This window comes from Bactrocera neohumeralis, unplaced genomic scaffold (genome assembly GCF_024586455.1).
Source record: "Bactrocera neohumeralis isolate Rockhampton unplaced genomic scaffold, APGP_CSIRO_Bneo_wtdbg2-racon-allhic-juicebox.fasta_v2 cluster11, whole genome shotgun sequence".
NCBI classification, from domain to species: Eukaryota; Metazoa; Arthropoda; class Insecta; order Diptera; family Tephritidae; genus Bactrocera; species Bactrocera neohumeralis.
The window spans coordinates 753,030-765,252 of record NW_026089624.1 but is presented as its reverse complement, the minus strand read 5'-3'; the positions used below and the strand labels follow the sequence as shown (position 1 = coordinate 765,252).

General features: G+C 39.3%; 1 protein-coding gene across 2 annotated transcripts in view; it reads left to right on the top strand.

Moving 5' to 3' along the window:
- LOC126765699 (uncharacterized) overlaps positions 1 to 12,223 on the top strand; it is a 460,036-nt gene that overhangs the window by 142,831 nt on the left and 304,982 nt on the right. The window contains exon 1 of one of the 2 annotated variants that reach the window (XM_050483434.1): positions 4,721 to 5,047. The exons of the other annotated variant lie outside the window; for it this stretch is intronic. The gene's annotated coding sequence lies outside the window, so the exon portion shown is untranslated. Of the gene's footprint in view, positions 1 to 4,720; positions 5,048 to 12,223 lie in introns of those variants that run through there. 2 annotated transcript variants of the gene reach the window in all.

Sequence of the window (12,223 nt, the reverse complement as noted above, 5' to 3'; positions counted from 1 at the left end):
AGCTACAACAACCAAATTCGCCCAGCATGAATATTATAAAAACTACTAGTGAGAAAATGAATGAAATCGGATAAAAACCCCGCTCCAAATAACGGTACTGTTAAAAACTACTAAAAGCGCGATAAACCAATAACTAAATCCGCCAGAAACGTAAAAATTTGCCGACGAATTAGTATGACAAGGGTTTTTGGAGTCAAGAGGGGGTTTTGGGCATGGTAAAAAATTAACGATGGGCATATCACCGCCCACTTTTTGGTAAATAAAAAATTTGAAACGTGGCATTCTTTTCATATTCTTATGTCACATAGTGAAAATGAATGAAATCAGAAAATAAACACGCGTAGTTCTTATATAGCACAATTTTAAATTCCATTTGATTCTTTTACTTTCCAGTACACGAATAAAGAAGGAATTAATACAATGAGATTAAACTTTACTCGAATAATGCCTTTAGTGTATGCCACCTTATGACAAAAACTTGTTCAAAATAAATGAACACTGTTCAAGACCCTATGTACCGAATATGTGGATCCTAGTACCTATAGTTGACTTTTGATCGAAAATGTCGTTCAATGTGTGATATATATACCTGGATTAAGGGATAATCCTTCTCTTATAATGGTTTGTCTGCATGTCAAAAATGGGTTGAATCGAACCTATACTTCTCCCCTATATGGGGGCTATACTTAATAATATGTAAAGAACTTCGAACTTCCGGGTGAATTTGTACTGCATATATCGCCCAATATGTGAGTCGCCCCAGTGAAAATAAGAGGGCGTGTTTCTTTGTGCATTAAACAGATAAATTTTAACGAAAGCTTGGAATAGCCCCTAAATAGCTAACATCAAGATTTTCGAACATCCGGCTGACTTTACTCTATATGATTGGTTTTACACCATAAATGTCCGTTTTATTCTGTATACACTTTGTTTTTTCATCAATTTTATTTACATCAATAAATTTATATTTTATAACGTTTGTAAAAATGATCGACGGGAGGGCGGCGAGAATTCTGAATATGATTTGCCGGTGTTGGCGATCGAGTTGACACGAATCAGTATATAAGCGAATGCATATATACGAATTTTGATGTGCGAAAAAGGCCAGCGCGCAGGAACCGTGTAGTCAACGTTTTTATTCGAGTATATAAGCGACTGTTGTTAACGACTTGTGTATAATGAATTGTGTTGAGATCCCGCGAATTTGTAGCTCGAAGCAAATATGCGAATGGTGTTGACGCTGCGCAGTATGTAAGCGAATGTGTCTGTTTTCCCGTTGTCCATCCATTTTGTTTAGTGGATTGGTGTACAGACAGAGAATGTAAAGTATAGAGAAGGGACAGGTTCGATGTCGAACATTTGTTAGATTCAAAGTAAGAAATTCGCCGCATTTGTTAACATTGTAGGTCGGAATTCGCCTCACAATTTTACCATTTTTTACAATTCTCTCACATATTCTAACCGAGAATAATATACATATGTATTTACGACATATGATGACATGGCATATATGCCGAAGCAGAGAATATGAAAAGACAGGAATACATATATGCATGCGTGCCTATGATTACACTCCTAATGAAGAATTTCGTTTTGCTTGTTTATATTGGTTGTCAAAAAAGTCTTGCGGTATTTTCACTAGTTGGCGCTGAAAGCGCGTAGTTCTAGTTTTATTCGTCGCATCGGGTCATGCTATACCTTTTTGGAAAGCTCATTTCACGCGCTAACGCTTTGATTGATTGTCGTTTCTTCTAAGTCGTTCGTGAGTTATAGCTTCGCAAACATGGAGCAAAATAAAGAGAAAATACGGCATATTTTACAGTACTACTACGATAAAGGCAAAAATGCATCTCAAGCCGCCAATAAAATTTGTGCAGTTTACGGACCCGATACAGTTTCCATTTCCACCACACAACGATGGTTTCAACGTTTTCGTTCTGGTGTAGAGGTGGTCGAAGATGCGTTAAAAGAATACCGCAAGACTTTTTGGACAACCCATTATTTTGTTTCACTTTTGACAACTCATTATTTTGTTTCACTTTTGACAGCGAAAAATGTGTACAAAACACACCTCTCACACAGATAACATCAAGACATTTTTTATTGTGTATGAAGAGTCATAAATATATGTATTAAGGTGGAGCCATAATGTATGGAGAAACATTCTTTTTTCTGTTTTTTAACGGCATAGCTATAAAAAGTTGCCTTTTAATATACATATAAAACAAACATGCAAAATATCAAACAGCTGGCTTAATGTTTTGAGGTGCCCCAGTACAGTCAAACATTTAAATAAAACAAAAAATGGCATTCTAAGCATTTAGTACGAAAAATATTCTCTTACAATACTTAAACTACAACTTAAACATCAAACTCTTTTTTGTATTGAAATGAGGCATTCGTTGACGTGATAGTAGTCATGCCCTAATGAAATCAACTCGTTTATTTTTCCCACAAACTGCCCTCGATGCTTCTGTTACCAACATGATGCAGCGCTCCACAGCTTGGGTGTGGCATAAAAAATCTGTAATATTCTGACATGTACCAAGACCGTTTTTGACAATGTCTTTCATGGTTGCATCAGAAGTATTTAATGTTAGAGATGGTTCAGTTATATCACACACTTGCCACATAATAATCTCAGTGTAATCTTTGGCATCGAAGTTGAATGTAAGTATGTACTTTAAACGTTCGAAGTCTTCGAGCATTCTCTGATCTTGCTTTTACAAGTCTTCGATATGCAAGATCTCTTATAATTTCTCAGTCATCACCAAGCATGACGAAAGTATCCATTTCGTTGGATTACTTTGTCAACCATTGCATTCATATCAGAATTCAAATAACGGCCCTGGTTAATGATTTGCCATATGTTTTTGGCTCCGTTAATGTACGAAGAATTACATTTTATTGTAAACCACATTGGTCCATAAACTTTCATATGTATGTGGCTAATACAACTAGCTTTTCTTCTGGGTCAGTTTTAGTGGCGTGCAATCTTAGAATTCGATTAGCTGTTGTTAGCCATCTAGAATGGTTAAGGGCTCTAGCTTCCATTTTAGCTAAACAGTACTGATAGAGGTCATTTTGTCGTAGAAATACTTTTGGTCGGTATTAAGCTCTTCCCTAGTTATTTCAGATAATAATGTACTAGGTATAACGGAAAATTCGACTATCGGCATTGTTTGACAAGTTTATAATTGAGATCCGATGGCGCCTTAAAAGCATTTAGATCCGATAGTTTTTTCGGTCTAAATGTAATAAAAGATCTCGTAGTGGTAACTCATTTGAATGCAATTGACAGATAAACCGTGTTAATGACCTGTTGAATTCCTCCTCCAAAAGACGAATAACACCACTTTTGAAACCTGCATCCACTACAGTTCCACCGCACTCAACAAAGCTAATTCACTCACATTTACCGACTTAGATTTCAAATATAATAATATATTGTCTTTTATATTTTTAGCAGTCCCCGACTCACAGGTGACAAGACCAAAATAGTTGTTTCCTGGTTCCGATGTTATTTCTTATTCTTCACAGTTGAAACTGTATCGACACCGCCTATCATCATTTTTCTGGTTGATCTTTGGTCGAGTAAAAAACTTACTACCTCCTTGGCAACACGACACCCTTTTAAACAGCAATAATTTCTGATATCTTTGCCATTGCAGCTGCAGATATTAAATAATCTATGGGACTCTGTTACAAATGTTCTAATATTTTCTTGGTATTTAATGTTGGTTTGGCGGCCTTAATATGGTTTCATTAAGCGCCTGTATATGTCATGGTAGGAACGAATCACTTTTAAAATTCTTTTTACACTTACAGTTGGCAGTGAAGATTTTTGCCATATTTTTAGAACTTCACACGCTAATCTTTCAGATATTTCAAGAATTGTTCGCTCCATTGTTGTTTTCTTCTTATTCTTCTTAATTGGCGTAGACACCGCTTACGCGATTATAGCCGAGTTAACAACAGCGCGCCAGTCGTTTCTTCTTTTCGCTACGTGGCGCCAATTGGATATTCCAAGCGAAGCCAGGTCCTTCTCCACTTGGTCCTTCCAACGGAGTGGAGGTCTTCCTCTTCCTCTGCTTTCCCCGGCGGGTACTGCGTCGAATACTTTCAGAGCTGGAGTGTTTTCGTCCATCCGGACAACATGACCTAGCCAGCGTAGCCGCTGTCTTTTAATTCGCTGCACTATGTCGATGTCGTCGTATATCTCGTACAGCTCATCGTTCCATCGAATGCGGTATTCGCCGTGGCTAACGCGCAAAGGACCATAAATCTTTCGCAGAACTTTTCTCTCGAAAACTCGCAACGTCGACTCATCCGTTGTTGACATCGTCCAAGACTCTGCACCATATAGCAGGACGGGAATTATGAGTGACTTATAAAGTTTGGTTTTTGTTTGTCGAGAGAGGACTTTGCTTCTCAATTGCCTACTCAGTCCGAAGTAACACCTGTTGGCAAGAGTTATCCTGCGTTGGATTTCTAGGCTGACATTGTTGGTGGTGTTTACGCTGGTTCCAAGATAGACGAAATTATCTACAACTTCAAAGTTATGACTGTCAACAGTGACGTGAGTGCCAAGTCGCGAGCGCGACGACTGTTTGTTTGATGACAGGAGACATTTCGTCTTGTCCTCGTTCACTGCCAGACCCATTTTCTGTGCTTCCTTGTCCAGCCTGGAGAAAGCAGAACTAACGGCGCGGGTGTTGAGGCCGATGATATCAATATCATCGGCATACGCCAGCAGCTGTACACTCTTATAGAAGATGGTACCTTCTCTATTTAGTTCTGCGGCTCGAACTATTTTCTCCAAAAGCAGGTTGAAAAAGTCGCACGATAGGGAGTCGCCTTGTCTGAAACCTCGTTTGGTATCGAACGGCTCGGAGAGGTCCTTCCCGATCCTGACGGAGCTTTTGGTGTTACTCAACGTCAGTTTGCACAGCCGTATTAGTTTTGCGGGGATACCAAATTCAGACATCGCGGCATAAAGGCAGCTCCTTTTCGTGCTGTCGAAAGCAGCTTTGAAATCGACGAAGAGGTGGTGTGTGTCAATTCTTATTTCACGGGTCTTTTCCAGGATTTGGCGCATGGTGAATATCTAGTCGGTGGTTGATTTGCCAGGTCTAAAGCCACACTGATAAGGTCCAATCAGTTTGTTGACGGTGGGCTTTAATCTTTCACACAATACCCTTCATAGAACTTCTTATGCGATGTTGAGGAGGCTTATCCCACGGTAGTTGGCGCAGATTGTGGGGTCTCCTTTTTTATGGATTGGGCATAGCACACTTAAATTCCAATCGTTGGGCATGCTTTCGTCCGACCATATTTTACAAAGAAGCTGATGCATGCTCCTTATCAGTTCTTCGCCGCCGTGTTTGAATAGCTCGGCCGGCAATCCGTCGGCCCCTGTCGCTTTGTTGTTCTTCAGGCGGGCAATTGCTATTCGAACTTCTTCATGGTCGGGTAATGGAACGTCTGCTCCATCGTCGTACCTATTCACTGGGGGTGTTTTTTTACGTGGCGGGTTCCAAACTCAGCGCACAACCCTTTGCAGGGGATGTTTCGCCTTCTATCTCCCCGAGCATGCCTTTGCCTACAAGCGTCTTTTCGCGACGATGGCATAAGCTAAAAATCATAAATTGAACTTTCTGATGCTTCTTAACAGAAAGAATTTAGAAAAGTGGCAACATGCAGTTGTCGATTTATAATATTTGTCCATTCTAAAATATTTTTCAGTGACTCGCAAAAATCTGCGTCGATATGTATGCAAGCTCATACATATTTACGCTATATTGTAGGCGAAGCTGTTACAGCGGCAAGGGAAACGGTCAATAGGCGGCCATGCGTTTATTTTTTTCGGCACAGCTTGGATTTTCTATCATCACACAAGTGCTGAACCAATGAGCGCGACAGATATTAGAATACACACGTTCTTAGGATTGACACGATTTTTAATAGTCAGTGAAAGTAGACGTGTTTCTTAGTGGTCTAGGATATCTCCAAGAATTTTGTGGTCTTTTAAAGCGATGGAAACCTTTTTCTGTTTGAGACTTACCGGGAGACTGGAAGTGGACTTTTAATTGACTGGATGCTAATCACAAAATTAGATAAGTACAAAAATTGGTTCATTAGAATATATTTATTTGGCACTTACCTGCCCCTGTTTTGGCAAATTTAATTGAAAATTAAATAGGAATTTCCCCAAGTAACAGCGAATCAAAACGTGCACTCAATTATTTTTTGCCGTTTTGATTTGGTCTGTTTCTTGTTTCGTTTCTCCTTCTTCTCCTTATTCGTTTTGTTTTGGGTTACGGCATTACCATCCAACAAAATACAAGTAAGGTTTGTTAAGGCAAAGGACTGAACGTACCCACTGAAAGGTGTTCCCAACTATTTTCTGGCAGAATTATGGCCTCTGAGAATAGTTTGAGATGTACGCCAGAGAATCCTTTTCGGAGGAACTCAAAAATTTTGAGAACGCCTCCAAAAGGCAAACATGAAGAATTCGCTGCTGCTGGATCAGCAAAAAGATGTGAAAATGCCGACCAAACAGACAAAGGCGGTAAATCTGAGCAGCCTCAGAATAGTGAAAATCCCAATATTTTCTGCAAATTGTGTATAAAAATTAGAGAGCTCGAAAGCATAATGTCCGGACAGAGACATATAAATCAAGCAATGCGTGATCTAGTAAGCTGCATCACAAGCTTGTATGAAAAGCAGGAGAATCCGTCGAAAAGAGTCATGGTGGGGAAAGCAGGTATCCCCTATTCAAAGTGAAAAAAATGCACCGAAGAGACCTCGCGAGATATTGGAATATTTGCCACCAACGAAGAAGCCCAAAAACATGAGCCACAAAGTGCAAGCAACATAAAGTGAGGTCACTAGACTCATACACAAAGACGGTTTGGGAGAAAAGGATAGATATGTTGAAGTCAATGAATTAATGAAGATATTGCAACTAAATCTCAACCATTGCGCTGCAGCACTAGACCTTCTAAAACAGACATTGCTGGAAGAAAACAAAGATGTCGCTCTATTAAGCGAACAATATTCTCAACGTTCGGAAAGCACTTGGAATAAAGATATAAGTGGCAAGGCGGCAATATGGGCCTGCAAAGGTCAAGCCTTCACATCACGTTCCAACTAAACCCATAACGGCTTTACCTGGGCGAACATACAAGGAATATTTTTTGTAAGCTGCTATGCTCGTCCTAGTGCAACAATTAGCGAATTTGAAGACTTTCTCCTAGAGCTATCCCTAGAAATCAGAAGCAAATCGCCAATAATAATTGTGGGAGATTTTAACGCATGGTCTACTGCATGGGGTAGCAGAATTACTAATCATCGTGGTCGCCTCATTCTAGAATTTTTGAGTCAAACAAACCTTACGATTCTAAACAGTGGCACACAAAATACCTTTCAGAAGGGAAATAAAGGTTCAATAATAGATTTAATGTTTGCTAACGACGCGCTTAGCAGGCATGCTAAGTGGAAAGTGTCAGATATGTACACAAATAGCGACCATATGGCTATAATTGCTGATGTCTCGTTCTCCCAAGAAACGGAACACTGTGCGAGAAATACCTTCCGAAAACGAAGTTGGCGGCAAAAGGAATTTGATACTGACATTTTTGAGGGTGTCTGGAGTACGGCAAATGCATCAGGCGAAAACGCAGCCGACTTAGTATCCGCTGTGCGGAAGGAACTAGTTGCAGCATGCGATGCAACTATGCGCAGGACGAGATACTATAACAATCCCCCGGTGTACTGGTGGAACGACGAAATTGCCAAGCTGAGGAAGCTCTGTCACTCAGCTAGACGCCGCCTACAGCGTAACCAGATATGTGATAACGAAATCAGCCTCAGAGAAGCATTTAAACGCCAAAAAAAAAGCTCCTGAAGTCAGCCATTATCCGTAGTAAGAGATCCTGTTTCGAAAAGCTCTGCGAAGAAGCCAACATAGACCCCTGGGGAACGGCATACAAAATTTGTATGTCGAAGTTCAAAACTAAGTCGCAGCAACCTAAGAATGCATTATTTATGAAAAATGTTGTTGAAACGTTATTCCCGACACATGCCTCCATTTCCTATATTAGACGAAACGAAGCTACGGAGCCACCCCTATTAGACACAGAAGACGAACTATTGGCTATTGCGAAAAAAATCAAAAACTCCAAAGCGCCTGGAATAGATGGTATACCAAATAGAGCCCTTAAAGAAGCCATAACTCTAAGGCCCAGTTTATTTGTTAACATGTACAATGCGTGAATATTAGAAAGGGTATTCTCCGATCCGTGGAAGACACAGCGTCTGGTTGTACTGCCAAAGCCAAAAAAGCCACCAGAAGAACCTTCATCTTATCGAATTCTTTGCATGCTCGACACAATTGGGAAAGTGTACGAAAGCATTGTAAGAAACCGCTTGGAGATAGCAATCCAAAAAGTCGGCGGATTATCGGAGAGACAATACGGCTTTATTAAAAAGAGGTCCACTATTGACGCACTAAGAGAAGTAGTCGACACTGCGAAATGTGCATTAAGTGGAAGAAGATGGAAAGGTGGTACAAAAAAAATACAGCGCGCTAATAACCCTGGATGTAAAGAACGCGTTCAACTCCGCAAATTGGGAAAATATAATAAAAGCCCTACACGATATACACGCTCCTCATTATCTGATAAATATTATAATGAGTTACTTTCAAAATAGGAGATTGCTATCCGAGACGGACGAGAGCACTCAGAGCTACACTATCTCCAGTGGAGTACCGCAAGGCTCGGTTTTAGGCCCGTTGCTATGGAACCTGATGTACGACGGGGTGTTAAGAATACCGAAACCAAAAAATGTGAAAACAATCGCATGTGCGGATGATCTCATAGTGGTAGCTGTAGCTAAACATCTGGATGACCTTCGGATCAAATGCAATGACAGCATAAATGGTTTGCGCCGATGGTTTGCTACCATGAGTCTAGAGCTTGCTGAGCAGAAAACAGAAGTCCTGCTCATAAGCTCCAGGAAAATTGAGGAGAAAATATCGCTCACCATAGGAGAATGTGAGATTACTTCACAGCCGAAGTACCTTGGGGTAATAGTGGACTCACGACTCAAGTTCAAGGAACACTTGGAAAATGCGACGCGTAAAGCAAATAATATATATAATTCATTATCTAGAATGATGGCAAATAAAGGCTGTGTACGTTCAAGCCGACGATGTTTAATAGCTAAGGTAATAATTTCAGTTATCCTGTATGCGGCTCCAATATGGATGCAGGCGCTAGAAATAAAATCATATGCTAGACCATTTAACACAGTGCGTAGGCTTTCAGCAATACGCGTGATAGTAAGTGCTTTCCGAACCATTTCAAATGATGCTGCTGCGGTATTAGCCAGTATGACGCCGATTGACATCCAGGGAGACGAATTTGCGCGAATATGTACTTGTCAGAGATGTCTACCACAGCAAGAAGAGGAGAGAGAATTAAAGGCATTGAAATGTGCCAGCAGCGGTGGCAAACTTCATGCAAAGGACGGTGGACCTACCGGGGACCTTGACTACCACCTTACCCAAATACTCAGTGGGCATGGTTGCTTCAGAAGACTGCACTTATGTGCGAGTTCTCTGTAAAGTGGAAAGCTGTTAGCGGAGCGGCAAATCTAATTATGACAAAATTGAGACATTTACAACAGATTAGGCGTCAGTCAGTCCGTGCAATAGAGGAGACTTAAACGTCTTCTTCTCTCCCATGAAGTAATACTTTGTCCTGTGGTCCCGTGGGAGCGACATAAGGTGGGAGTAGGTTAGGTTAAGCGGATTAAAGTCCCGCACTCCGGCTTTCGATACTTCCTCCTACTATAAAAAAAAACACGTTCTTAGGGACACAGGTATTGAGGCAGTTGCACAACTACATAACTGTGTCCCCAAGAACGTGTGTATTGTAATATTTGACAGATGTTGCTTGCAGTCTGTCGTGCTCAATGTGTTCAGCACTTGACTCTTTGACAAAACGCAAGTTTCGGCCATTGGTTGACCGTGACAACGGAGATGCGAAAGAAGCGTGCGACACTTGTTATTATGAATGTATGTACTTATGTATATGGGTCGCATTTGCTTTCGTAAACATACAGACAAATGTACCAAAGAAATAATATATATACATATGCATTTGTCATAGAAATTCTATTGGTACAAATATGAAAATGATAACGAAATAATGCGAATATGCACATTTCATGAAGGTCTTCAATTTTCTTCTTCACTTTTAAATAGTCGAAATAAATACAATTTATTTGAAAAATTAATTTATTTAAAAATTAAAATAACGTTTTAACAATGGTCCATATTATACAAAATAATCACGTATATGTGACTCAGAGAATGCTTTGTATATTTTTCTTCAAAGCATTTCTCTTTATTTATTCTGGCATGAATTCAGTCGTTATATTACATATATTTTTGCCACTGCACGTGCTCAATTCTGCCAAATAGCAGCGACAACGGCGAATTCCTTACTTTGATTCTATCGGCTCTGTTAGCCGCCAAATCGAACATCATACAGAATTCAATTTGCACCTTCTCTATACTTTACATTCTCTGGTACTGATGTGTTGTAGCAGAGAACGTGAAACATAGAGAAGATGCAAATTGAATTCTGTAAGATGTTCGATTGGACGGCTAACAGAGCTTATAAGATTGAAGTACGGAATTCACCATTCTCGCTGCTATTTAGCAGAAATGCGCACGTTCTCTGGCAGAAATATATGTAAAACGACTGAATTCGTGCGAGAATGAATAAAGAGAAATGCTTTGAAGAAATTGGACAAAAAGTTCTGTACCAAAATAATATAGTACAAAATATCCATATATTCACTGCTTAATTTGGACACTGTCTATCTTGGAAGTTGGACAAAATTTTTCTCAATTTTTAAACAGCAAGCATTAAAATCCTTTTATATCTTGGACAATACATTTAATATGAATGCATATTTGTATTCTGTTTACTTATGTACTATACCAATGTATATTACACACAAATGTACATATTTGTATTTCGGTGTCAATGAAATTTTTCAAACGTTGCAATGCCGTTATTTTTGCGAAATTATGTATGCATCAAATTTCCTGGATTAGCTATGACACAATTATGCATATTTGATCAGTTGTTGCAATCATGTCAAAAAGAAAACAACCAGTGCAGTTATCTCTGAAAATTAAAAATGAGATATTGAATGAACCGGCTAATAAAAGTCTATCTATAAGGAAATTGGCAGAAAAATATGGAGTTTCCAAATCAACAATCGCTAATATTAAAAGTAAAAAAGAACATATTATAAAAGAATTAGAAAGCAATCCCGATCCGGAACGCAAAAGAAAAACGCGTATAACTGATTTTGAAAAAATAAATGAGGGGGTGAAATCGTTTTTTGAAAAATGCAGGTCTAAGAATATTCCGATCAGTGGCCCAATAATTCAAGAAAAGGCTAAGCTTCTGAGTTACAAATAGAGAACTTTAGAGCAAGCAATGGGTGGTTAGAATCTTTCCGCTTGAGACATAACATTCAATTTAAAGCTTTAAGTGGTGAAGGAGCGAATGTAGATCTTAAAGCTGCCTCAGATTGGAAAGAAAAACTACCAACACTTCTAAAAAATTATTTACCTGAGAATCAGTTTAATGCGGATGAAACTGGATTGTTTTATCGTCAATTACCTACTCGAAGTCTCGTTGCAAAAGGCGCAAATTGTAAAGGAGGTAAACTGGCAAAGTACTGGTACTGCTGCAGCCGTACAGGAGAAAAGTTAATGCCTTTGGTTATAGGTAACGCTGCGAAGCCGCGAGCTTTTCACCCAAATAAAATCGACACACAAAATTTTATTGTGCAATGGGCTCACAATAAAAAGGCTTGGATGACAAGTGTAATTTTCCAGCATTGGCTTAGTTCTATCAATGACCAAATGAAGAAGCAAAATAGAAAAATTATTTTGTTCATTGACAACGCTACAAGCCACAGTTTAATAAATGAATATTCAAATGTGTTAAAATTTCTGCCACCAAACCTAACGGCAGAAATACAACCTCTCGACCAAGGAATTATTCAAAATGTAAAAACAAAATATAGATCAAAAATGATACTTTCTCTGATAACACACCTTGATGAATGCAACAATGCAAGTGAGTTGTCGAAAAGAATTTCTGTTTTGGATGCTATTCGATGGTTGGTA